At 40.0% G+C, this 24,722-nt stretch overlaps 1 protein-coding gene across 3 annotated transcripts in view; it reads right to left on the bottom strand.

Moving 5' to 3' along the window:
- The window catches only part of PPM1B (protein phosphatase, Mg2+/Mn2+ dependent 1B), a 72,122-nt gene extending 59,358 nt beyond the window's left edge, over positions 1–12,764 (bottom strand). The window contains exon 1 of one of the 3 annotated variants that reach the window (XM_028516841.1): positions 12,313–12,764. The gene's annotated coding sequence lies outside the window, so the exon portion shown is untranslated. The remainder of the gene's footprint in view (positions 1–12,312) is intronic. The other 2 variants (XM_028516839.2, XM_028516835.2) reach the window with 2 other exon arrangements.
- Positions 12,765–24,722: the final 11,958 nt, after the last annotated feature.

The raw sequence follows: 24,722 nt of genomic DNA, 5'->3' as shown, positions 1-24,722 counted from the left end.
AAACTGTCAATAGTGCCAAAAAACTTCACAAACCACTTTTGACACATTTGATCAGTCACATTACCTTCTCCACACATTGCACAAATCTTTTTTTTGCATTTCATTTGCATTTTTACCTTTTTTGAAATAATAAAGCATAATGTGCCAAAAATGTTGCGTATTTTCTTCCATCTTCAGTATTAAAATGGCTGCAAACAAATTCACCAATTTTGATGTTTTGGTTTTTTAATGCATGCTGATATGACAGCTGTCACAATACAATTTAATAAAATTGTTTCAAGTAAAGTTAAAGACACCTAAGTGCTACTAGAGCCATTGTATGGAAAATATGTAATGGACTTTTTGGCCAATCTGGTAATATAATCAAAGTTTAACAAAGGTCTGTCTGGGTAGCAACCATTTGCCTGTTGCTTCACATGCTCTCTCCACAGCAGCAGAGTATGGCTCCAAGTCGGGCCCCCAAGTGTGGGCCTGGAAGCAGCAGTACCGCTGCAAATAGATAGAGGCTGAACTGAACTACAAAAGCTTTGGCTGTCCTGCCAACACCAAGTCAATGGCACAGAATTTCTGGACCCTGTCCCTTATTCTGGGCTTGGTGAAGACAAGGCATGACTTCTTCCACAGTGGGACAGAGCTGAGCCACCTGGTCATGGACGAGCCACTGGAAACACCTGGGGGGCAGTCCCTCATTTCTACTCCAATAAATCTTACCACTATATTTTCATTCTCCATGAATGGGCCCCCAAAATGCTTTTCTCGTGACCCCATGGAAGAGCCCTATTTTTTACACTGATAACATCATGACCAACATAACATGGAATGCTTTCTACTGAATGTTTGTCATGATATAACATATAACCATATCAGTATAAAAATCACCAATATTCCTGGTAAAACAACTCACGCACTGATGTCTTGCTTGGGAGAATGAGCTCTTACATCAGCCTGGTCCTAAAAAGTAGCATTCTCAAAATAAGGTACTGTGTGGTACATCACACTGTTGATAACTCCTTCCTTACTGAAACTCAACACTTCTGCTGACTTTCAAAATACTAGCAATTAAAACACTCACACTACCTTCTTTTTCCTTCAGTCTCCTACACTCAAGAGGGAAGTGAGCCTTCCAAAACAGTAATTAGCCTTCAACCAAAAACACAGCCATCTGCCCTCTGATCCAATCTCACTCTTTCAGCAATCACTCTATACTGAGCACCTTCATATCCCAACCTACCTATTTCCATTAGCTACCTATTAATCTACCTATTCATAATCCCTCTTCTAGTACCAAGGACCAGAAACCATAAATCTTGTATGTATAAATCCAACCCCTACACATCATCACTATGTTTCATCAAATGTTTCTTTTAAGAGTCTCTTTTATCCTCCAGCCTAATTTTGAGCATCATCTCCTACTGCGGGGATTATCTAATAGTCTCCTATTTGGGCTCAACTGACTTCAACTTCCCTTGCTTCAAACCACCCTGAAGATTACCACCAGCTTGATTTCCCTAGACCATACCTTAACTGTCCCAAAAAGATGTAGTGGTTTCCTAGTCCCCAACTGACATTAAACAGAAAATACCCAGTGCAGAACTTCCCTCTCTAATCTGCCCTGCATAGGCCTTGTGCAAGAAGTCATTTCCCACCTTAGTCAATTTTGTCTGACCTTCTTTTGAGCTAACCTATGAAATAACAGCTCCTTCTTAATGCCATCCCCAACCCTTCATCCCACCCTCTCATTAGTCCTACACAATTATCCACATTCTTTTAACACCTTGGATTTCCATACCCCTTCCTACCCTAACTTTTAACACTGGCACCCAGCAGATACTGAGTAAAATACATATTATGTTGAAAGACGCTTCTTCAAGAAAGGATATCCTAGTCAGCCATTCCAGCATTCACAAAAAATATTAAATTGACAGAGAGCTAAAAATCTACTGGAACACTGATTAACCTCCATCATCTACTATAACATTTAAGTACAAGCAGCTCTTGATTTCCAGCAATTTTACTTTTGGTGCTTCACATTTAAAGCACCCAACCAATTACATCTACTTACTACAGACAGAGAGCACATTCATACATTTATCACCTGGTTTATCCAGATGTTCCACATAAAGCCCCTGCAGACCTTTTTGAAAGCCTCTTTGGCTCTAGACCACAATCCATTCAGTCTAGCTCTTCCAGGGGTCCTTGGGCTTACAGCTAAGGAAAACAGTAGTATAGAACCCAAAGAAGCCTTCATATTACTAGTTTCACATTTAATATATTTTAATATTTGTATTTTTGTAAATATTATATATTTATAATAATTGAATCAACTCCATTATTTAGGAGTAGACTAAGCTGAAAGAAGGGAGAAATGGAGAAAAAATATACGTATATGTAAAGATTGTTTACCTTAAGTATAAAGCAAGCACCCTGTCACCCCAACTCCAAATTACTGTTAAAGTACAGTGGAACCCCTGTTCTCGAACTCAATTCATCCCAGAAAACTGTTCGACAAGCGATTTGTTCGAAAACCAAATCTCCTTGGTCATCTGACAGATGCCTGACTAATCATATAGGTATCGGTATGAAAGGGCTGTCAGAGAAGAGAACTGATACCTGAAGTTTTGTTAGACAACTAAGACATTTTTTCCATGAACAAATGGTTGAGAACCGAACTGTTCAAGAACCAAGATACTCAAGAACCGGGGTTTGACTGTTCTATGCTTCCAAGCATTCACTTCAATCCAAATATCTTTGGAGTTATTTTAAAATTACCTTTAGGTTAAAATGTATAATGTAATTTTACAGATATACCATCTAATTAATCCTTCAAAAATCTTAAAAGCAATTAATGAAAACACCAAACACCAAAATAAATCTATATGTATGCCTGTAAGATTTCATCATTAAGAAAAAAACAGATGTGGAAACAGGGGAGGGAAGTGGGAAGGGCTGGGGTAATGGGGAGGGGTGGGGGGAAAAGGCAGAAAACTGTACTTGAACAATTTTAAAAATGTTAAAAAAAAACAAGCAGAAAATAGAAAATAGGACAAACAATAATAGCAACTACACAAAAAGAGAAATTCAAATGGGCAAAAAAACATGAGAATGTTCTCCCTCACTAGGAAAAAGCAAATTTCCAAACAGGAAAACTAGTATGATACAGAGCGAAAGTCACAATGAAACAGCATTTCTCTCTCATTAGAGTGAAGGGAAAAAAAGACTCAATACCAAATGTAGACAAGGCACAGACCTGTGCTGGCTCTCACAGCAGCTAATGACAAGCCACATGTAGCTGCTCAGAATTTGAAATGTGGCTAATCCAAATTGAGATTTACTGTTAACTATAAAGTATATACATTATTTCAAAGGTTTAAAAGAAAAACAGTGCAGAAATGTGTCATTATTCCTATTGAGATTGTTTTTGATACACTAGATTCAATAAAATATATTATTACAATTGACTATTGACTTGTTCCTGTTTTGTTAATGTGGCACTAGAAAAATTTAAGTTACATGTATGGCCAACATTATATTTATATGGGACAACACTGATAATGAAAACTTTTACATACCACTGGTGGAAGTACAAATTGGTGCTTTGGGGAGAAATTTGGAAATATCTAGGTAAGTTGTAAGGGAGAACAGCCTACAATTCAGCAATTATATTGCTAAGTATGTGCTATGGAGAAACTGTCACATATACATATAAAAATAACATGTAAATTATGTTTTAACACTATTGTTTACAATTACAAAAATAACCCAAATGTTCATCCAAAGAGACTAGACAAAATGTGTTATAATTATACAATGGAATACTACGTAATACATATGAAATACTATTTAAAAAGGACCATAGCAGCAAGAACTTCAAAAAATGTTAAATGAAAATGCAAAAAAAAAAAAAGAGTTCTATATGATTATGTGCAAAAACTACAAAATCTCTTAAAACAGCACTATATGCTATTCAGACACAGCTATAACAAACTTACACTGAGATCATGTATGTGAAAGCAGACACAAAATTCAGGATAAGAGAAAGAATGGAAAAAACAGGAAGATTAATATACAGAAGGGCTTCAACTACACTGGTAATGTCTTTTTCTTAAACTATGCTGGGTTGTGGGTACTTTGGTGTTCATTATTCCTTATACGTTTTTACAACTGCTTTGTTTTTAAAATATGAATTTGTATAACATGTATAACACTATGTTGGCTATACTTTATGTTGGAGACATAAGCAAAAACTTCACAATTTTAACTGTGTTAAAAGCAATTATACCTCAAATAATATTTTAGGGTGTGAGAGAAGCTACATATAAACACCAAATATATAAACACCAATCTTATACCACCACTAACACAATGGGAAAAAAGAAAACAATACATATATCCTAGATCAAGGGTCAGCAATTTTTTTTCCTCAAAGAACCAATTAATATATATATTAATATATATATATTTGGGCTTTTACAGGGCCATATGGTTTCTGTCACAATCACTCAATCCTGCCATTGTAGTGGAAAAGCTGCCATAGAAAATATGTAAACAAATGAGCATGGCAGTGTTCCAATAAAACTTTATTTACAAAAACAGGCAGTAGGCCAAATTTGGCCAATGAGCCACAGTGTGGTGATTCAGTTGAGATCCTTTCTTTCAAAAAGAAATCAGTAAATCCAAGTGAAAGTCTGAAGGCAAAATGAATTTGCATAGTAGTAAAACATGCCATGAATAACCTGGTAATTACAAAAGAGAAAATGTTTCTTGTCCACTGACACATGTAGCAGTCACCACCTCAATCTGGTGATTAAACTTAGCACCCCATCAACATTTTGATAGTGATAAATAGTTACCAAAAAATGTGGTAAATGTGAAACTAGTAATATGAAAGCTTCTTTGGGTGCTATAAATGATCTCTTAGGTCATGAATGGTGCTAGTGTTCATTCTTATTTAGGGCACTGAAATAAACACACAAGTTGACTTGCTTTAAAATAAAATATCAGTTCACTGAAACAAGCAAAATTACATGAGACTAACTAAATGACTCACAAATGAAAACAAACAAAAAAAAATATACATTAAAATAAAAAAGACCAAAGATCTCTCACACTTATTTTAAGTGCACAACGTTTGTGTCAACTCGGGAGACATCTTCACCAAACTGAACCATCACTAAGAAAGCTATAGAACACGAAGAAGAAATGAAGCACCTGCTTCGTAGCTAGATGCAATAGGATATTCTCATGCAAAAATTTACAATGCAGGAAACAAAAGCATAACTTTGAGTAATATACCACCAACTATGGAATTAAGGGAAACAGTAACAATTATACAGACAAACCAATTTCAAAACAATAAACTAAGAGTCAGATTGGCTCCATCAGCTATCTTCAACAGAACTGTCAAATAACCGAAGCACAGAAGTGCCAGTCACAAGTCAGCGACAATGTATTTTAGACACTACTGATCGCTAATCTTTCAGCTATATAATACGAAGAACAGAAATAGGGTCTTTCTGAAATATAAATCACAATATATATTTTATAGGTATGTCCCAAATTACTTAACTCAGTGTTGCTATAGGTGCTGTTCATCCTGCTCCCATGATCCAAACTTTCCTCCCATTCTCCTGTCCAGGAACTATCTATTCAAGGTTGAACAGTGAATGGAAACACCTGAAGCCCCCAGCTGTCCTCATGCATAATATAATATCTTTTCTATTTTTGGCTTATTTTTAATCTTAGGTACAACAGTATTTCCCTCTTCCTACTTCCTCTTTTCATATTCCAGTTTTTGTCCAGTTACAGAAAAACTCTTCTTTCCTCTCTGCTAAAAATAGTGAAGCTCTTTCTAATCACAGCTTTTAAGCAGTGTAGAAAACACCACAGATCCCAGGTTTTCCGATCATAATTTATGCCATCCACAAAGGAAACAGTCACAATGTAAATTAAGGAAAGGAGTTTGTTATCAAATGGAAAAGCTATGAGGGCAGAGATTTTGTCGGTTTTCTTTAGTCTCCAGCCTCTAATAGTTCCTCACATATTAAAAAGCACTCAGTAAACATAAAAATAAAATTTGGGGGTGCAGGTTACCTATAGACCAAATACTATTAAACTATACTGAACTCTTTTACTTCCTTGTGGGTTGGTAGCCTAAAGTAAAAGTAATAGAAAGCCTCTCATATCTAAACTTGATCTCCCCTCCCATATAGGCTATCATCTCAAGTTGCTTTGAGTTAATTATTTCCTCTTTGTAAGGGGCTAAGAAAGGTCAACTGTGTTCAACAGATAAGCCAATTCCTAATTCAGAGTTCACTGCTTTATTAGAAGAAGGGAAAAGCAAAACTCTTTGCCAAGAAAGGTTAAGCACCCATGAGCAATATGGATACTCCTAGATTCTCCTACTCATAAGAACATCTATTAATTACCATATTTTGCCATGTATAATGCACACTTCTGGCCCAAATTTTTATTATATTTACTTTTAGAGACAGGGGAAGGGATGGAGAAAGGGAGAGAAAAATCAATGTGTTTGCCTCTTGCATCCCCCCCTACTGGGGACCATGTGCACTGACTGGGAGTTGAAGTAACGACCTTTTGGTTCTCAGGCCAGCATTCAATCCCCTGAGCCACACCAACCAGGGCTGGCCCAAATTTTTGAGGGAAAAATAAGGACGCACATTATATATGAGTATAATAATTAAATACCATGGGTATCCCATGTATACTGTGTACAAAACATGCAAGCACATTATACATGGCAAAACACAGTAACTCTTTTCAATGCTAGGAGTACACCTGTACATACCACCTTTTATCAAACCTTCTCAGGTACAGTAGACTGCCCTGATCCGAGAAGGGTATGTTCCTAGACCCCCAGTGGATGCCTGAAGCCACAGATAGCACTGATTCCTATGTATACTTTTTTCCTATACACACATACCTGTTATAAATTTTATAAATTAGACACAGTAAGAGATTAACAACAATATAGAATAAGTATAACAACAGACTGTAACAAAAGTTATGAGTCTCTCAAAATATCTTATTGTACTGTGCTCACCCTTATTGAGATGATGTAATACAATGCCTAGGTGATGAGGTGAAGTGAGGTGGATATGCTCAACAGAAGGATAATTTACATACCAGGAAACAGCTCTAGATTTCATCACACTACTCAGAATGGTACACCATTTAAAACTTATGAATTGTCTATTTCTGGAATTTTCCATTTAATATTTTTGGATATTTTCCAGATAATATGACCATAAGTAATTCAAACTGCAAAAAGCAGAACTGTGGATTTGGGGGGACTACTGTACGTACTACCTAACAAGGAAAATCTATTCACTTGGGTTTTTTTCTTATATCATAAATTTGATTATACCAGACACCATGACCACATTATAAAAGCTTTCCATGAAGGAAAATGTTTTTTTCATATTTCTATCAAATGCACTTTTCATTCACAAGCTATTTTGAAGTGGAGAATGTTCTACACAGACAAAACAAAGCAGTACTACCAACAGGCATTATCCTCCCTACATTGCTGCCAATAATTGGCCCCATCTCTAAAAGTAGGGTAAGTTCCTTAAACAATATCTATAGAAAACTGTCAATGTTTGTCACTCTCTCCTTTAAATATCAGGCCATGTTATAGTAGATCTTCTTTTTGATGAAAACCAAGTTTTCCAACTAGTGTTGTCTCTGAACTTTAAGATCTTTAATTTTTAAGAAATAAATCAATTTAAAGCCAATAAATATAATCTTGATATTTCAACATTGCTCCAAAGAACACTTAGATTATATTTTCTTATTAGCAAGTGAATATTAAACTATTTAGTAAGTCATAAAAGCTTTAAATAGATAAACAGTTCTTTAAATATTACAAACCATGTTAAATGCCTAAAAATATAGTTAAAATACTACGATTGTTAAGACAACTTTGTAAGTTAAGTAAGGTGGATGTTGTACCGAGAAGTAAGACACTGTAGATATGGTCACAAGTTAGCTACAAAGAATAAAAAGCTACTGGAGAACTCCTATATTATGACTTACCATACATAATTCAGACCAAAATATTTGTCTGTTATTAAGTTGAAGGGGAGAAATAAAACACCCTGAAATTTAAATGAAAACTTAAAAAAAATGAGTTATCCCCTGGTATTTGAATCCTAGGTATCTTAAAATCTGGTCTGAGAAATGAAACTCCAGTATATAGACTACACCTTGGAAAACTTCAAAACATTATCCAGAATTTAGTAAAGTCTTCTTTTAATCATAAAAATGATTCAACTACCTGATAAAATCACTCAAGTTAGTCTAAATTGTGGTTTTCTTTGGTGGGGGGTGGGAGAATACAGATGGCATGTTGAAAAATGTAACCCAAGTCAAATCTATACAAAGTAAAATCACATCAGAAATGTTTCATTTGAAAAAAAGATTCCAAAATGGCCAACCAGAGATACTAGTATACATAACTTAATCTAAAAGACCAAAAGTTACTTTAAATCAATATCTGGATGTAAACATGTAACCAACAAAACAAAGCCAGAATGTGAAGCCCATGTACCCTTTTCTTTACTTGATAAATCTGCTAGCAGAAGCTGATAACAAACTGTCATTTTATAAATTTTATGACACACAAGCAAAAATTAGAAAACCAATTGTTTTCAAATTCTACTCTATTTTACTTTCACTCTTTAGTTTGAGTACAGGATAGTGAAATGGGAAGTAGTCTCGGTTGTAATTCCTGAGTTTACACAGTTTGTAATAATCTTATCTAATTTTGCCTAATTAATCAGGTCTCTTAATCCTCAATTCTCCTGATACTATATATACACAATCTGTCCAGAAAAAGTCCAGCCATTGTTAATATGAGACTGGTTTGCACAACATTGATGTAACCTGTCAGTCAAGAAGAGTGGACTGGAATGCACATGTGTGAACCAGGATGACTGCACTATACTAGTCAGTGAGGTCAGTAGACACCACTGAGTGAGCATGTGTACTGTGTGGCTGTTACACTCAAAATGACTGAGCAAGTAGAACAACAAATCTGCACCAAATTTTGCATTAAGCTTGAACATTCCTCTGTGGAAACTAAACTATTCAGATGATTCAGAAGGCCACAGCAATGGGCTACTGGTGATTGGCAGCTTCATCACAACATGGACCCAGTCACACATCACATCTTGTGCAGAGGTTTTTTTTTTTGTGACACATCAAATCACCCAGGTGACTCAGCCCCTCTACAGCCCAGATTTGGTGCCCTGTGACTTCTGGCTTTTCTCAAAACTAAAATCGCCTTTGAAAGGGAAGAAATTTCAGACCGTCGATGAAATTCAGGAAAATATGACAGGGCAGCTGATGGCAATGGGGAGAATTATGTGAGGTCCCAAGGTGCCCACTTTAAAGGGGACTGAGGCATCATTGTCCTGTGCATAGTAACTCTTGTATCTTCTTCGATAAATGTCTCCATTTTTCATTTTATATGCTGGATACCTTCTGGACAGACTACATACACACACATATACTTTCTACAATATAACTGTAAAGCTAACTGTAAATACCAGTATTGTTTCATTCCAAATACTAAAATTAGTTCACCTAAGGAAAAATAAAAAGAATCAAGTACAATGAAGAATATTACTGAAAATCAGAAATAACCATATTCTTCCAAAGTCTTTTATCCCTAATTGTAATTTTACATTTTAATCTAAGTACATTATTTTAGTAAAATTTCCTTTTGAAAATAAAAAAAAATAACCATCACAAGTCTGATGATACCAGCTGTTTCCCAACTAATTTTTGCTTAAATCCGCGAACTTGTGAAAGGCATATTTCACAGGAAAAGTAAAATACATGTCACATTTTAATAAGTTAAACTGTAGAGTTAGAATTATACTATTTTACTTTCTATGCCAGGTCATGTCACAAATATTCAGTTATATGTAACATACAAATATTCATATAATGTAAATAACATGTGTAACTAAAACCAATGAATATGAGGGGAAAAATTCACTCTCAGTATCATGTACAATAAAAGAAATGTTTACCAACCCGTGTATAATGGTATGACTGCAATCCATCCACTATTGGCTCAGCCAGTTTTAAATGAATTTCCACAATCACTAACTATCCCATGGCAAATTCTACTCTCCCAAGAGTGCCAAAAGATAATCTATCAGTATCGCATTTTAATTCAACAGTCCTTTAAAAATGGACATAATAAGAAAATAAACTTCCAGAAAGTACCACTCTTCCTGACCACATCAACTTGTGACTCAGGTGTTCTTAGAAGCACAGCTATTTAGACACTACACCATTCCTTCGGATGATGTAATCTTAAGGAATTTGGTGGTTATAATATGTGAAACACTAACATAAAATTGTATTTACTGACATGACTGACTAGCAGGTAAACTAAAAAGGCTTTTCAACCTATTCTTGGAATCTTCATAGAAATGAAGACACCCAGTAAGAAAACAGGTGTTGTAAGCTCTGTTGTTCACTTCTAAGGGAATAATCATAACATGAACAAATCCAAAGGTTAATGTATACGAATCTGGGAAGATCTTAACTAATGGGTATGAGATCAAATAAAAATACTATTTCATGTTGATAATGCAACAACATAAAGAACCACTGCAGAATCTGTGATAAGACTTTCTCAGAGCAAAAATAAATGAAGAGGAGAAAACACAAACAAGCATTTAAAAAAAAACAAAAAAAAATTAAAAGTATAAAGCTCAGTAAAACTCAGGATTATCCCTAAAACAAAATATGTAAACTTAAAAAAAAAATTCTGAATACTTTTAAAAGTTCTACTGAAACATGTGCTTACAGGGGGCCTAAAAAAGTTTCTTTTAAAAATCACCATTTTAATACTGTAACTTCAACTATATTTAAAAAAAGAAAAGCTCGTTCACTTGGAAAGGACTACTATAATTAGAGTAACTTGCCTGACTATTTACTCAGAAATGCTCTATTTAAAAGTAGGCCAACAATAGGAACTTCACTATTGCACAACAGAGAAGTAAATTAAATAATGTCTATTAACATTCAGTGTCGATGGCATGTCTCTCCATCTCCTACAACATACTGGCTTACACTGTCTTCCTGAACAATTTACCACTTCTACATTCATGCAGTAGCTCAATAAAATGAGTTCCTGTGTTAATCCCACAATAAACCTCAGTAATTCTACATCACAGGAGCTGTAAACGTTTGTTAACAGAAAAAGAATGTTTTTCCCAAAATAGCCACATAACACTAAGACTACTCAAATTCCTAAATAATCCTTTTACAAGACTCCTGCCAACTTTATTTTGATACACTAAACATGCGGACCCTATTTTAAAAGGTCTTTAACTGTGACTTCATCAAAACAGCTTCCTTACTGTTCCTATAATATCTTGTTTTTAAAGTTTTCAAGTCATTTTTAAGCTAATTTGAATACTGACGAGTCTGGACTACTATCGAACGCTTAAGAAGCATTTTTGCCAAATAAGATGAGCAAATCTTCTAGTTCTGCTAAATCTGACATTTGAGATCATAAGCTCGAAAAATATAATAACTACTTTCAACACTCATTGAGCTCTTCATTTTAATATTCCTTCAGTGTTATTTTCACATTCTACGTTTGATAATTTATTTTTTAAAGGTGGTAGCCTCGGTTAAATTGTTATTTTTTTAAACTGGTAGGAATTTCATTTAAGAACTTTAATGGTTAAAAATAATGACATCCGAAAAGGATTGCTGGGGAATGCAGGGAAGAGAAGCCCGGAGTCTGCGGAGAAGAGAAAGAGAAACGATTTAAAGCCACTAAGGGGAAGGAGGCGGCGAGACGCAGACACATAAGAACGAGAGAGATTTAACAAGGAAGTGAAGTGGAGCGCAAAGTAGGGCAGAAGCTGATGAGGAAACAAATGGGAAAAGGCAGTGTTTTCAAACAGGCATGCACCAGGAAGGGATGAGTTAAGGCCTGGGGTGGCCCCGGCGCTTTCGTGAGATGCTCGCAGACTGAAGCAGAGAACAGGAGCAAGCAGTTTACTTCCAGGCGTTGGAGTAAACTAAAATTCCCTACCACCAGTCTCTCCCAGCCTCGGCAGAGCGCGGAGGCGGCGGCTGGGGAAGGGGCCTACCTAGGAGGCAGGCCCGGCGCTCCGCTCCCCCTACCCTGCGGCACAAGAAAAGAAGCAAGAATTAGGTGAGCAGAGGCCGCTGCTCCGCGACACCCCGAAAACCGTCTACGGCCTCGGCGGTGCCCGCGAGCGGTTTTCCTTGCGGCAGGGCGCCGAGCGGCCTTACCTGGAGCGAGGGAGAGGCGAGGTCTAGGGCGTCCGCTCACGCCGCCGCAGAGCCCTCCTGCTGCACTCAGCCTAGGCTTCCAACGGAGGCGCGACCTTGCCTCAGTCGCCGCTTCCCCCTGGGGGTCTCGGCCACCGCCTCCGCCACCTCCGGGGCTGTTTACACCGTCGGGCCCCGCACGCCGCCGCCGCCGCCGCTGCCGCCTTCTCTCCACCCTAGCGCCGTTGCCGATTCGGCCGCCGCCACCTCCTCCGCCGCAGCCTCGTCTCTCTGGAGCATCTTCCGGCCACCAAACCCTGAGAAACAGAGACTCCAACCGCGCCGGCAAGAAACTCCCCCGCAAGTGCTAGGGGGACGAGGCGGTCAGAGCACCGGCGGCTTTTCCGCCATTGAGCAGCAGCCGCTCAGCTCCGCTCCTTCTGCAACCCCCACCCCGCACCCCGGTCTTCCCCGCCCCTCGGCAGGCCCCGCCCCCAGCCTCGTCCCATTAGGACGCCGCTTGGCCTCTTGCTGTCCTCGGTTTGCTGAGCAGGCCGTCAATCACCGCTTTACCGCCCACTCCGGCTGCCCTTGTAATCGGTACTGTGTTTTCCCCGCCCACAACCGTTCCATTGGGTATCTGTAACCACCTTCAATTGGCAAGGTCAACTATCCATCAAACACCGCCCACTGAGTGAGACCCAACCCTTCATTACCATTTACTTCATTCAGTCCCGCCTCTGCCATACCTACCGGACCTCAGGGACCAACCCACCCTACCAGCCATAAGTAGAAATCGCCGTCAATCAAATAACACCCACCTGCGCTCCGCCTCACGAAGCCGAGCCAGAGAGATTTTCTTTTATTATTGGTCTAAAAGGTGGCCAGAGCCTTCAGTCATTGGCTTCCGGTATGTGTCCGTCACTGAGACAATTTCCAAGTCCGTCACACCGGCTTTTTTTAAATGAACGCGCAAAAGGCGGGGAAGTATCCGAAAAACGATTGGCTCGCCTTCGAAAACAGTCAAACCCATTGAGCCTGGGGAGAGCCTTACAGTTCTGCGAGGGCCATGCCTCTCTGTTTTGATCTCTTAGCCTTTGGTAAAACAAGCGTCATTTAGGAGCCAACGGGCTGTCCAGTTATAGGTGTGGAGGCCTAGTCCCACCCGGATTGCGGTGGCTTGGTTGGTGATTGGCTAACAAAGTCTGCTAGGCCCTCATTGGAGGTTACTGGAGCCTTTCTTAGGCGCAGAGTCGGGAGGGATGGCGCAGACGAGGACCACGAGAGGTCTGGGAGTGGCGGTTGTTTTGCTTCAGCCAGCGGGTGTGGCGCACGCGAGAGAGGGAAACTCGGGAGGCAGGGCTCTGGGGGAGGTGTTGCGGAGAGGAGAAAAGCCCGGATGTGTCCTAACAATGAAATCATCACGGACCAATCAGAGCAGCTGAGCTAGGATACCTGCCTGACCTGTCCCCAGAAAGGGAAAAGAATTGAGTTTAATGAGCGGGAAATTGGAGTATCGGGGAGGCCAAAAACGACCTGAGAAAATGGGATAGGTGAGCCCTTCAGGAGAATTCTGTGCTGTTAATGGTAATTTTTGTTTCTTGTAGGCCCACAGTGTCTGGCATTTAGCCCTTGCCATCTCCGTGTTTCGCTTCTCAGCCAACATTCATTTTAAAAACCTTCATCCTAGATTTTGATATTCACCCGTTCATTTCACAGTTATTTAGCGTCTGCTATTTGCCAGGTACAGTACGTAGAGTTAGAGATACAAAAGTAAATTAAGCAACCCCAGTATAAGATGATAGGTGCTATAATTGAAACGTGCAAGGGATGGTGATGACATAAAGGATCATCCCTGTTGATAGGTTTACCGAGGAAGGCTTCACACAGACACAAATTGAGTTTAAATTAATGATTCAATAAGCAAGTAAAAGAACTGGACATGATTCCTCCAGCAATCGAATTAGACTTAAAGGTACTGCTAGGCTAATTACCCAGCCCATCCCCCCCAAAAAGAAACAAAACTAAAGTGTAATGAAAACGTTCTAATAGTTTAAGATAATGTTTTGTTTTCTTTTTAATGAAAATGCCCTGAAAGAGGATTTTGAACCTTATTCTTTTGTGTGAATTGGTTTAGGCAGACAATTTAAGCTAAGGGGATGTGGATGAGTGCCATTCAGTTTAGGGGATGTGGATGTTTTGGAGAGAAGGGCAGTTGGAGAGAAGACAGGAAGAGGACAGTTGCCCAGGCTATGGTGAGGATGGCAGAAATAAAGTCTTGATTAGAATTCAGATTTTCTGATCTACTCAAGTTTATATAAGGATAGTGTTTCTAATAGCATGATAGCTAAACCACCAGCCTCAGAATCACCTGGGGCCACCCACACCTATAATATTAGGGACTCTGGGAACACGACTTAGAAAGGTGGGTTTTAAACAATTCCCCAGGTGCTTTTTATGTATGCCAATGATTGAGACCCTCCAGCATAGGTAATGAGGGTGCCATAAACTAAAATTCGTGCCCCCACTACTGCATGTTGGAAAAGAAAATAACAAAGATGAAAAAGTAGTCCCATTTAGATTGTATCTTTCCCTTGTCCTCTTTATTATGACTATGGTATCATACACTTCTCGGGAAATATTTCTTAAATGATATATAGAATAAAATTTCTTAAATTACACTCCTTTGCCTGACACACTGTAGAGGGGAAAGAGAGTCTTAGACTCTAGCTTCCAAGATATCTGGGGACCCTTGACTTGAGAATCCAAGCAACTTTGGAAGGGCATCAGAGAAGCTTCTTGGTCTTCTTGATTCCTTTTTCACTTTCCCTTGGTTGATCTCAAAACTAACACAAAGCTCAGTCATTTAGTCAGGCCAATGATTGTGTTACTGGAAGAGACCTGTTTCTTCTTGCCGATGCCGTAAAGAATTACAGATCAGCAAATCTATTAGTGTGCAAGCAGGTTTTACTGGTGATATTTTCTTTCTCATGGAAGAAAACAGGACTTGTTGAGGTGTCGGGGGAGTGGAGAGAAGGCATAGGTTCAGGGCAAAGCAGGGTACGGGTGGCCAGAGGCCAAGTGGCCAAAGAGAGTGAGTCCTTTGTTCTGAGTTACCTAGTTAGCAGGATGGGGGGAGTCAGGGGGTTACATATTGATAGACAGGTAAAAGTGGTGCCAGCTTTGAGGGGCAGGAGGCATGAATAACCAAAGATGTTAATGGGCTTTTTCCTTTGGGCACTGTGAGCCATTTCCAGCCTTTCAGGCCTTGGGATGAAAGCACAATTTCAAATGCTTTTCTTCCCAGACAGTGGAAATAATACACAGAATTTCAGGGGCTTCCCTCCTTCCTGTCTTCATTTCCCTTCTGGCTGCTCATTCTACCATAACATTTGCGCATCATTCTTTCAGTTGTTAAAAATAAAAATATTGAATACTGTCCCATATTAGAATATAACTGATCAAAACAGGTATTTAGATTAACTTCATTGTATGCTTTATTTGATTAGAACACTAAACACTAAGGCCCAAAAGATTCACAACTTCAAAAGGAAAATTAGTATGTGCCATCATAAATACAGGGTTGGGCAAAAGTAGGTTTACAGTTATAGGTTTATAGTTGTTTGTATGGAAAAAGATATGCAGGTTATGATTATTAGAATAACTTTATTAACTCAAAAGAACATCACAATAGCATAGTAAACCCAGTTTTGCCCACCTCTATATATAAGTATCACAAACACTGAATAACATCATAGTGGGCTCTGCTACTAACTAGATGTGTGACTTAGGCTAGTAACTAAGTTCTCTGAGCCTGTAGCTTTTTGTTCTACAAAATGTGTAATTACGATGGGAAGAATACTAAATGTAATGTAGAAAAGAAGTTCTGATTTTGCCAATGTTGGCTACAGTACTCTGATGTTCTTTTTTAAATAAGATATCAAATATAAATTTTCTCCAAACAAGTTTGAGTGCCCCAATTTTGCTGGTGTACTAAGCCCACACACTGAGTCACTAGTAATCCAGGGCTGCCTACTTCACACAATTATTTCAAAGATTAAATGGAATATGGTCTATAATACAGGGCATGTCTCAGTTGAATTAGAATCTAAGATATTTCATTTATTCAACAGTCAGCATATTTTTATGCCTGTAATATGCAGGTTTCTGTGCTCTCTTTGACAAGGAGTTTCAGTGCCAAATTGTAACAGGGTCCAGAACTTGGGGTGTTCCGGAATATAGAATAATAGGCCTGGCTGGGAGAAAGGACAGGACCATTGAGAGTTATTTTGCAGGCCAGCTTCTCTACCCGATATGCAAAAATGGTTATTTTATATATCAATAACAGCGACCAGTCTTCCAGCCTGAATGGAGCCAGAAGGTATGCATAACTTTGACCCATGATATAACTAGGAGGCAGATCCCCCTGGTTACAGCGCCTGCGTGAGAGCTTAGAAATGGTTCGCTCCACACCACGGGGCCATGCCTGCCCAGACTTACTATAGCAGCCAAGAGAGGCTGAAAACTGAGGGAGTGCTAGCAAGTGTAGCTGATTTGGGGAAGACTCAGGAATGGAGTTATAGAGGAGGTACCAGGCTGGGATTTAAACTAAAGGTGGGCCACCATGTGGGGCAGAGCCTTTACACAGAGAACATGCAAGAGCACATGGGAAGGAGAGGGGTGAAAAGACTCTTGCTGGTGGGCTCAAAAAGCCACGTGGTTTCAGATTAAGAACTGGCGACCATGCAGGCAACATAGTTGATGATGCTGGGGACTGCGGGAGGCCTGCCTAGCCAAGGACGGATTCCTGGGAGGAACAGGGAATCTAGCTGAGCTAGGGACTTCTATTTCTTTTCCTTGAGATACGGTACCCCCGACTGGCCTGACTGGGGAAAGGAGGGAAGGAAGGACTGTGTGTGTTTGTGGGTGTTTTAAGGAACTTTGGGATTTTAACGGCGGCATTCTAAGATTACTCTAAACCTGTATAACTTTTGAATAAATAGTTCCTTTCCTTTTCACCAAACTCTGGCATTGAGAGGCACAGTTCATATCAGTGGCAGGCAAAGGTGAACCTAGAGCAGAGGGTCCCCAGGGAAGGGGGCATGTTTCAGTAACAGTATCTTGCCACCCCTCCCCCTGTCCATTCTGTAACTGTTACAGAATAACAAAAGAATAATAAAATAACTGTTACATTGTAACAAAACTTGAAGTAGTCTGATCTGAGTAGATCCATCCATTCCCTTTTTAACCACTGCAAATGTTCCACTAATAAGCCTGTTTTCTTCATTAAAAAAAAAAATCCAACACTGAAAAAAACCTACCAGTTCCAACTCTACAAATATTTATTAAGCATTCATTGTGAATCAGGTACTTTGGTAGATGATAAGCACTACTGCCTTTGAAGTTACCTGCAATATTGTGATATAATAACAAATATATATTTGGTTTTCATCCCTGGTTCCCGACCCAGTGTTCATAAAACCCTTGTGGTTTCTTGAGTGATAGGGATAAGAGAAACATTTTTTGCTATTCATAATAAGCCCACTTGAACTGTACCTGAATTTATGCTAACTGGGGTTACTTGGAGGATGGGGGCTGATTGCCAGAGGAATCAGCTATCTAATGAGAGAGCTAGAACTTTCAGCCCTATCCTGGACTTCTGGAGAGAGGAAAGGGGCTGGAAATGAACTTAATCACCAACGACTAATAATGCAATCAATTATGCTGACTTAATGAAGCCTCCATAAAACCCTGAAATGAGAGGGTGTGGAGAGCTCCTGGTTTGGTAAACACGGAGAGGTGCTGGCTGGGGGGTGAGCCCGGAGAGGGAATGGAAGCTCCAAGCCCCTCCAAACCTATGTATCTCTTCCGTTTGGTTGTTTCTAAGTTGCACCCCAGCAATAGTAAGTAAAATGCTTTTCCTGAGTCCTGTGAGCCATTCCAGCAAGTTGGTGAACTAAAGGACAGGTTTGGGTAACCCGAGGTTTATAGCTGCATGGTCCGAAGGGCAGGTCACAGCCCAGGACTTGTGATTGGCTTCCGAAGTTGGGGGCAGCCTTGTGGGACTGAGCCTCCATACTTGTGGGGGCTGTGCTAACTCCAGGCAGTGTCAGAATTGTTTAATGTGAGGAGAACAACCCACAGATTTGTTTTTAGAAGTGTTATGAACATAGTAGGAAACAAGTTTTCCCTTTTATTGACCATTACTACTTTCTCAGGAATGATCAACACTGACTTTCATGAAACCACACATAGTTTCTCTTAAAAGGGTTTCTCAAACATTTCCAGAGGAGGTGTCGCTTAGCACTGAGGCCCTTTCATCCCTAGGTGCCTGGGGATTTAGCAAGAATTAGGCCACGTGTGCTAAAAATTATCTTTAAAACCCATAAGCATTTTGCTCTCTGCTCCATTTTAAATACTCATGTCAACATTTAAATATTGTTCAAAATTCTTATCACCGTGAGGAGGAAGGTTTTTTGTAAAAAACCATGTCATACGATTTACAAATATATTTGGCCACAACTCACAGCAAACCTAAATGTTGGCTTAAATAATTGAAGGGTGTGAGATGGCATTTTCTTACATAGCAAGTAAGACATTTGGAGGCCAACAGTGATGTCAGGGTCAGTGCTTTTGCAATTATCTTGTTGCCCAAAGATTGCAGGATGTTTACTGCTGCTTCAGATAAAATGTCCAAGTTGAAAGCAGTAAGGTGGGAGGGAATCATATGAGCACCCCTAGTGCAAGAGAGGCCAGAAAATTAGGGAACTGAGATATTGTGAGTTGTTAACAGTAAAACTTTTGAACTACCAAGCTATCAGAATCCTCTGGAGGGCTTGTTAAACACAAATTGCTAGGACCCACCCCCAGAGTTTCTGATCCAGTAGGTCTCAGCTGGGCCCTGGGCCCTGGGCCCTTGCATTTCTAACAAATGCTACTACTGCCTCTGGTAGTAGCTGCTCCTGGTCCAGGGACCACACTCTGAGAGCCAGCGACTTAGACCAATCATGATTTAATTGCCTGACACTGGCACTCTTCTGCCCAGAAACATGGCCACATTAGCATTTATAAATACTTTTACAGCTATATTTCTGTATTATTGATGCACAGATGAAAATAAACTCAAGCAACGGCAAAACCAAGAAGTCTTTGCAGACACGAGTAGGTCTTCCATGTGCCCACCTCTCTTTTTCCAGAGCCATAAAGATCTCAGATGCTGAGACACCAGGGCTTTCAAGCTTTCTAACTTCCATTAAAATCAAGTAGATCTGATGCCATAGAGAATACTTTAACTGAAGTTTATCCTTAATGTCATATAATTCTCACAGCCTGCATTAGTCAGAGTCAGCAAGGAACAAATGATGCACTGGAATTAGGAATTTTGAAAACAGTGTAATAAAGGGACTATTTCCAAAGGTGCAGACAGGGTAGAGACAAGTCATAAGGTCTAATCCCTTTGGGTTAGTAAAAGGGAGGTATATTATCACCCCTATGGCTAAAGGGATGAGGATTCTGGGTTTGCAGAAATCTAGATGGAGAGGTTATGTGCAGAGGTCTCATTACCCTGACCCTTCGTCTCCTGTGAGTGCTTCTCACTGGCCAAACCCTACTGGGGCCTCTTGATGTTGTTCACATAGGTCATATATTATCCGCAGAGGTGAAGGGACAGCCGGAGGAACAGAAAGAGCTGTTGAGGACACACATACTTGAATTTTTTTACCATTTACTTCTGGTAATATAATTATTCTTTTTCTGTCATTGAAAATTCAAATCATAAAACAAAGAAGAGAGATATTAAAAGAAATTCGCAAATCAACAGTTCTCAAAGTATGGTCTAAAGATGAGGTGCACAAGTTCAAAACTAGTTTCACAATGATACCATGACATTATTTGCCTATTTCACTCTCATTCTTTGTGAGGAAAACAGTGGAGTTTTGCAGAAGCAATATAACACATTGCAAAATCAGGTACAGATTCCAGTTTTTCCATTGAACTAGAGATTAAAGAGTTTGCAAAAATATAGACAGTGCCCTTCACTACAAATTTTTTAAAAGATTTTATTTACTTATTTTTAGAGAGGGAGAGGAAGGGAGGGAGAAGGACAGGGGGAGAAACATCAAAGAAAGACAGAAACATCAGTCAGTTGCCTCTTGCACTTACCCCGACTGGGGACAGAACCTGCAACCCAGGCACGCGTTCCTGACCGGGAATCGAACCAGTGACACTTCACTTTGCGGGATGATGCCCACCCAACTCAGTGACACCATTCAGGGCCATCACTAATATTTTTGTTGTTTCAGAAAATATAGTTTTGTTTCACCCAAAAATGCTATTTATATGAACACCTACTGTGTTTTTATTTAATGAATTCATATATGTTTTTAGGGCTCTCAATTTTAATTTCTAGTACATGTTTATAGATATAACCCACACAAACAACAGCTCTTTGGATGCTCAAACATTTGTAAGAGAACACAGGGGTCCTGAGACAAAACCATTTGAGGTCTGCTCTAAATCGTGCTGCACCTGAGGCTAGCTCCAAAGATAAGCCAGGTGTCCTCAGTCTAATGAGCCAGGGAGGAGGAGGATGGGAAGAAAAAGATGACCTAGAAGAGAAAATGCCTGCCTTTCCTTACTTTCTTTTCTTCCCCTTTAAGATTTGTATGCCTTTTCTGATTTCCTTTTTCTATTGAATAGTTACTGCACTTTGCTGCTCCAAGTCTAGAACACTTACCCTATTCTGCCTCATTTTTTAATTATTCAGGTAATTTATTATTCTAACATTCTACCCTCTGTGAAGGACATGTATTCAAGCATGCCTATATATACAAGCATGCATGTGCACATGCATGCACACACACAGGATGAGAAGTTCTTAGCCTGGTGTCCACAGAGTCTAAGGGGATTGAATTCACCAGTTGATGGACTTGAATGAGGAAAAAAATTACACATTTTTACTAACCTCTACTGAAATTTAGCATTTCTTTCTTACAAATATAGACAACAAACCACAGCAGCACTGTTACCAGACTAAAGGGATCCATTGCCTGCACGTATCAAAGCCCAATAAAGTACAAACATGAGTCTGTAGCAAAGACAGTAGAGGTTTATTTAAGGAAATGGCACCAAGCCTGGGGTCACAGGTGAGCTAATCTCTAAGACTGGCTCCCAGATGGTTTGCACTGGGACAGATTATCTACGGGGGAAAAACTATGAGTCATTGTAGCTAAGGGAGTTGGGGTCGTGGGCTCAACTGATTGGTTGGGGCCAGGGTAGGGAGTAGTTGATCTTTGAATCAGGTCCTGATGTCAGCCAGGGCGTTGTTCTGTCTGGTTTTGTGAAGATGTGTTTCTGCTTTCATGGGCCTGAGGCTGAAACACAACTGAAGTGGAGATGTTATCTTCAGTTTGACTGAAACCCTGTTTCTGTGGTCAACAGACATGAGGCTTTGTTCCTAAGACTGATGCTAACCAGGACCTTATATCCTAAGGCCGTAATGATTAAGGAGGGAGTGGATAGGCAAGGGAAAGGGAGGAAGGTGAGTCACGGTGCTGTTAGATGGGATGAGGCCAGTTTGGATCAAGAGGGGAAAAAAAGGAGAAAAGGTCGACTTTAAAGAAATGACGTTTTTGCACTTACAGCCCTAGCTGTACCTGACTTTATCACCAACAGAAAGTACTGATATTTTCATATCACACTAGAGGTGTTGCAGACCTCTCGAAATAATCATTTACACTCAACACTATTTTGAAATTACTGGAATTGTTGGACTCACTATTAGATTTTGTTAAAGTATTCATAAAGAAGCATATTACATTACTTTATCTGACGGGTGTCCAACCTTTTGGCGTCTCTGGACCATACTGGAAGGACAGTTGTCTTGGGCCACTCATTAAATAAATAAACACTAAGGAAAACTGATGAGCAAAAAAAAAGGTTTAAGTAAATTTACAATTTTGTGTCAGGCCACATTCATAGCCATCCTGGGCCACCTGTGGCCCATGGGTCGTGGGTTGGACACCCCTCCTTTACGACATATGTGCTTGTTTTTTTAAGTTTGATGACTATTTCAATATAATTGGTTTCATTTAAGATCTTACGAACTTAATTTTATGTGTTTAAAAGCATTATTCTGAGTAGGGTCCACAGGATTTACCAAAGGAACCTTTTTTGGGGGAAAAAAGTTACAAGTGTTACCAAACAGGGTCCTGGTCCTGAGTGGGTTCGCCTAGGGCCAGCTGTAGTGTGTGGACTCTTGACTTTGTGTAGGAAAGATTTCACAACACAAGACCAGGAGACTATAAGGATACATTTCTTAAAGCTGGGGGCAATGAAACAGGAAGGAATTAGCATAGAAGAAGCCACAGGAGAGCCTAGGCTGGGCTGCCTTAGCGCACAGAGAACTCAGAGAAAAGGGAGCTTAGGGACAAGTTCAGGGGATCAGCCTGGGACATGCTGTCAGCTGCCCATTGCCTTAGAGTTTAGGAGGTACTTGCCTGTGAAGAAAGAAGTGGGGGAGAAGAAGGAAAAGGAAATGGAGCAGGTAGCACACACTGGGCCCTCTGTCTTGAGGTTTTATCTAGTTCTTGCAGGCAAGAATCTTAGGGGAGGTCTCAGGGGAGGGTTTCAGCAGAATATTCATCAGTCCGCCAGGTGTGCCCTTTCAGGGTCATGATGCCCAATGATTGGTCAGTGGCAGGGCAGGGGGTCTTTAGTCATTGCAGCGGGCCTGGCAATGCCCACCTAGTTTTGCTGCTTTTCTGGGCCTGGAGCTGAAACCCAACTGAGGCTTTGATGTTATCTCCAGGGAGGAAAGGCCAGGGGAGAAGTTGCCCTGTGGGCGAGGTCCTTGTTTTCCCAGTTTTGCCCCCTTAGAAACTGAGGGCCTTCCCCCTGGTGACCATCTGCATCTGGCTGCAAATTGCTAACCCACTGCGTTCAGCTGTCTGTCTCAGTTTCCCTGTTCCACTCACCAAGGAATTTGCCTAGCTTCTCACTGACCCATCTCATGGGCAGTAATCTCCAAATCAGCAAGGGCATTATTTCTTTGTTGTGTGTTGTACACAGTAGGCACTCAGTAAGTATTTTTTTAATTGAATTTAGAGGTACTCAAGTAGTCCACTGGATGTCTTCCCCTTCCTCAGTGCCACCCCACCAAGACTGGGTGGGCCCCCATAGCCAACTTCCTCCTCAGAGAGGAAGTTGATCAAGCTGTCACCATCCTGCATGCAATCCCCAAGGCCTTGGAGACCAAAACTGGCTGCCTCAGCGCCAGATGCTCCTTTGTGTTTTAAAGTGTGTGTCACGCACATGAGATGATTGATATTATGGTTATAACACAGTGGGTGGTATCGGAGACACTCTTCACTTGGAGCCCAACTGTATAAATGCTGCAAAACTACAAAATGTTTAAATAGGTCTGGCTGTGGAAAACTCTAATATCAGCCATTTATGTAAGCAGCTTAGCATGTATGCCCAAGTTCATTTACATTATCCATTTGCTTTGTTATGTTTTGCTTTCTTTTTACAATAAACTATACATTTCTGCCAACTCTTCAGCTTTTGCTTCTTAGTCGCATTGCCATTTGCTTATGCAATATGGTGGTTTGCACATGCTTCAGAAACCTAAAGGAAACATTGTGCTACTTTTCCCTTATTTTCCTTCCACATCTGCAACCACTCCTTTCCTGTTTACTTATCTGAAAGTTCTTTTTCTCCTGCGATTAAAGCTGGGCATGAGTGCTCATCTTAAGAGTCTAAGCAGACTTTCAGGATGGAGCAGACATCAAAGAGATGAATGCAGGAGTAAAGCCACAGGTTGATTATTCCAAGAACACGTGTTCAGGGAAATAGCTATAAGAATATTCTCAAATGAAAAATTTATGGTGAAAGGGACATGCAGGACTTGAGTGCCATTAGTTTAAAAGGTTTCATAACAAGGCCCACATTTAAGGTCCTTTAGATAAAGGCCTTACATTTCTGGTAAATAGCAGGCATCCCAGCAGTTAGATAACTGATCTAGAAGTAGGTATTTTATCAGACCTGGCCACAGAAAGATTGGAGACTAGAGTTGAGAAATTCAGGCTCTGAAGCCAAGTAGAAATGGCAAAGGGAGAGGAAGCCGGAGACTCCTGTAAGAGCCAGCACAGACCTGCAGCAGAAATGGCTGAAAACTAAACCACTGAGAAGCCAAATTAAGGCCTTTTCTATCCTCCCTGCTTGTTACCAGAACTTGTCTCAAAGTGTGGAAGTGGGTTCACACCATAGACAAGAGGAGAGGGGCTGGGGAAGCAAGGACAGGAAGCTCTTTGATAGAGAGTCTCCAAAGTTTTTGTGCTTGGTTTTCACTTTGTTTTTTAAAAAGTTTTATTAGGGAAATTTTCAGACTCTTGCAAAAATAGACAGTAATATTATGTAATGAAACCCATGTA

This window comes from Phyllostomus discolor, chromosome 6, assembly GCF_004126475.2.
Source record: "Phyllostomus discolor isolate MPI-MPIP mPhyDis1 chromosome 6, mPhyDis1.pri.v3, whole genome shotgun sequence".
Lineage (NCBI taxonomy): Eukaryota > Metazoa > Chordata > Mammalia > Chiroptera > Phyllostomidae > Phyllostomus > Phyllostomus discolor.
Note: the sequence above shows the minus strand (reverse complement) of the source record. Positions and strands in the feature narration are given on the sequence as shown.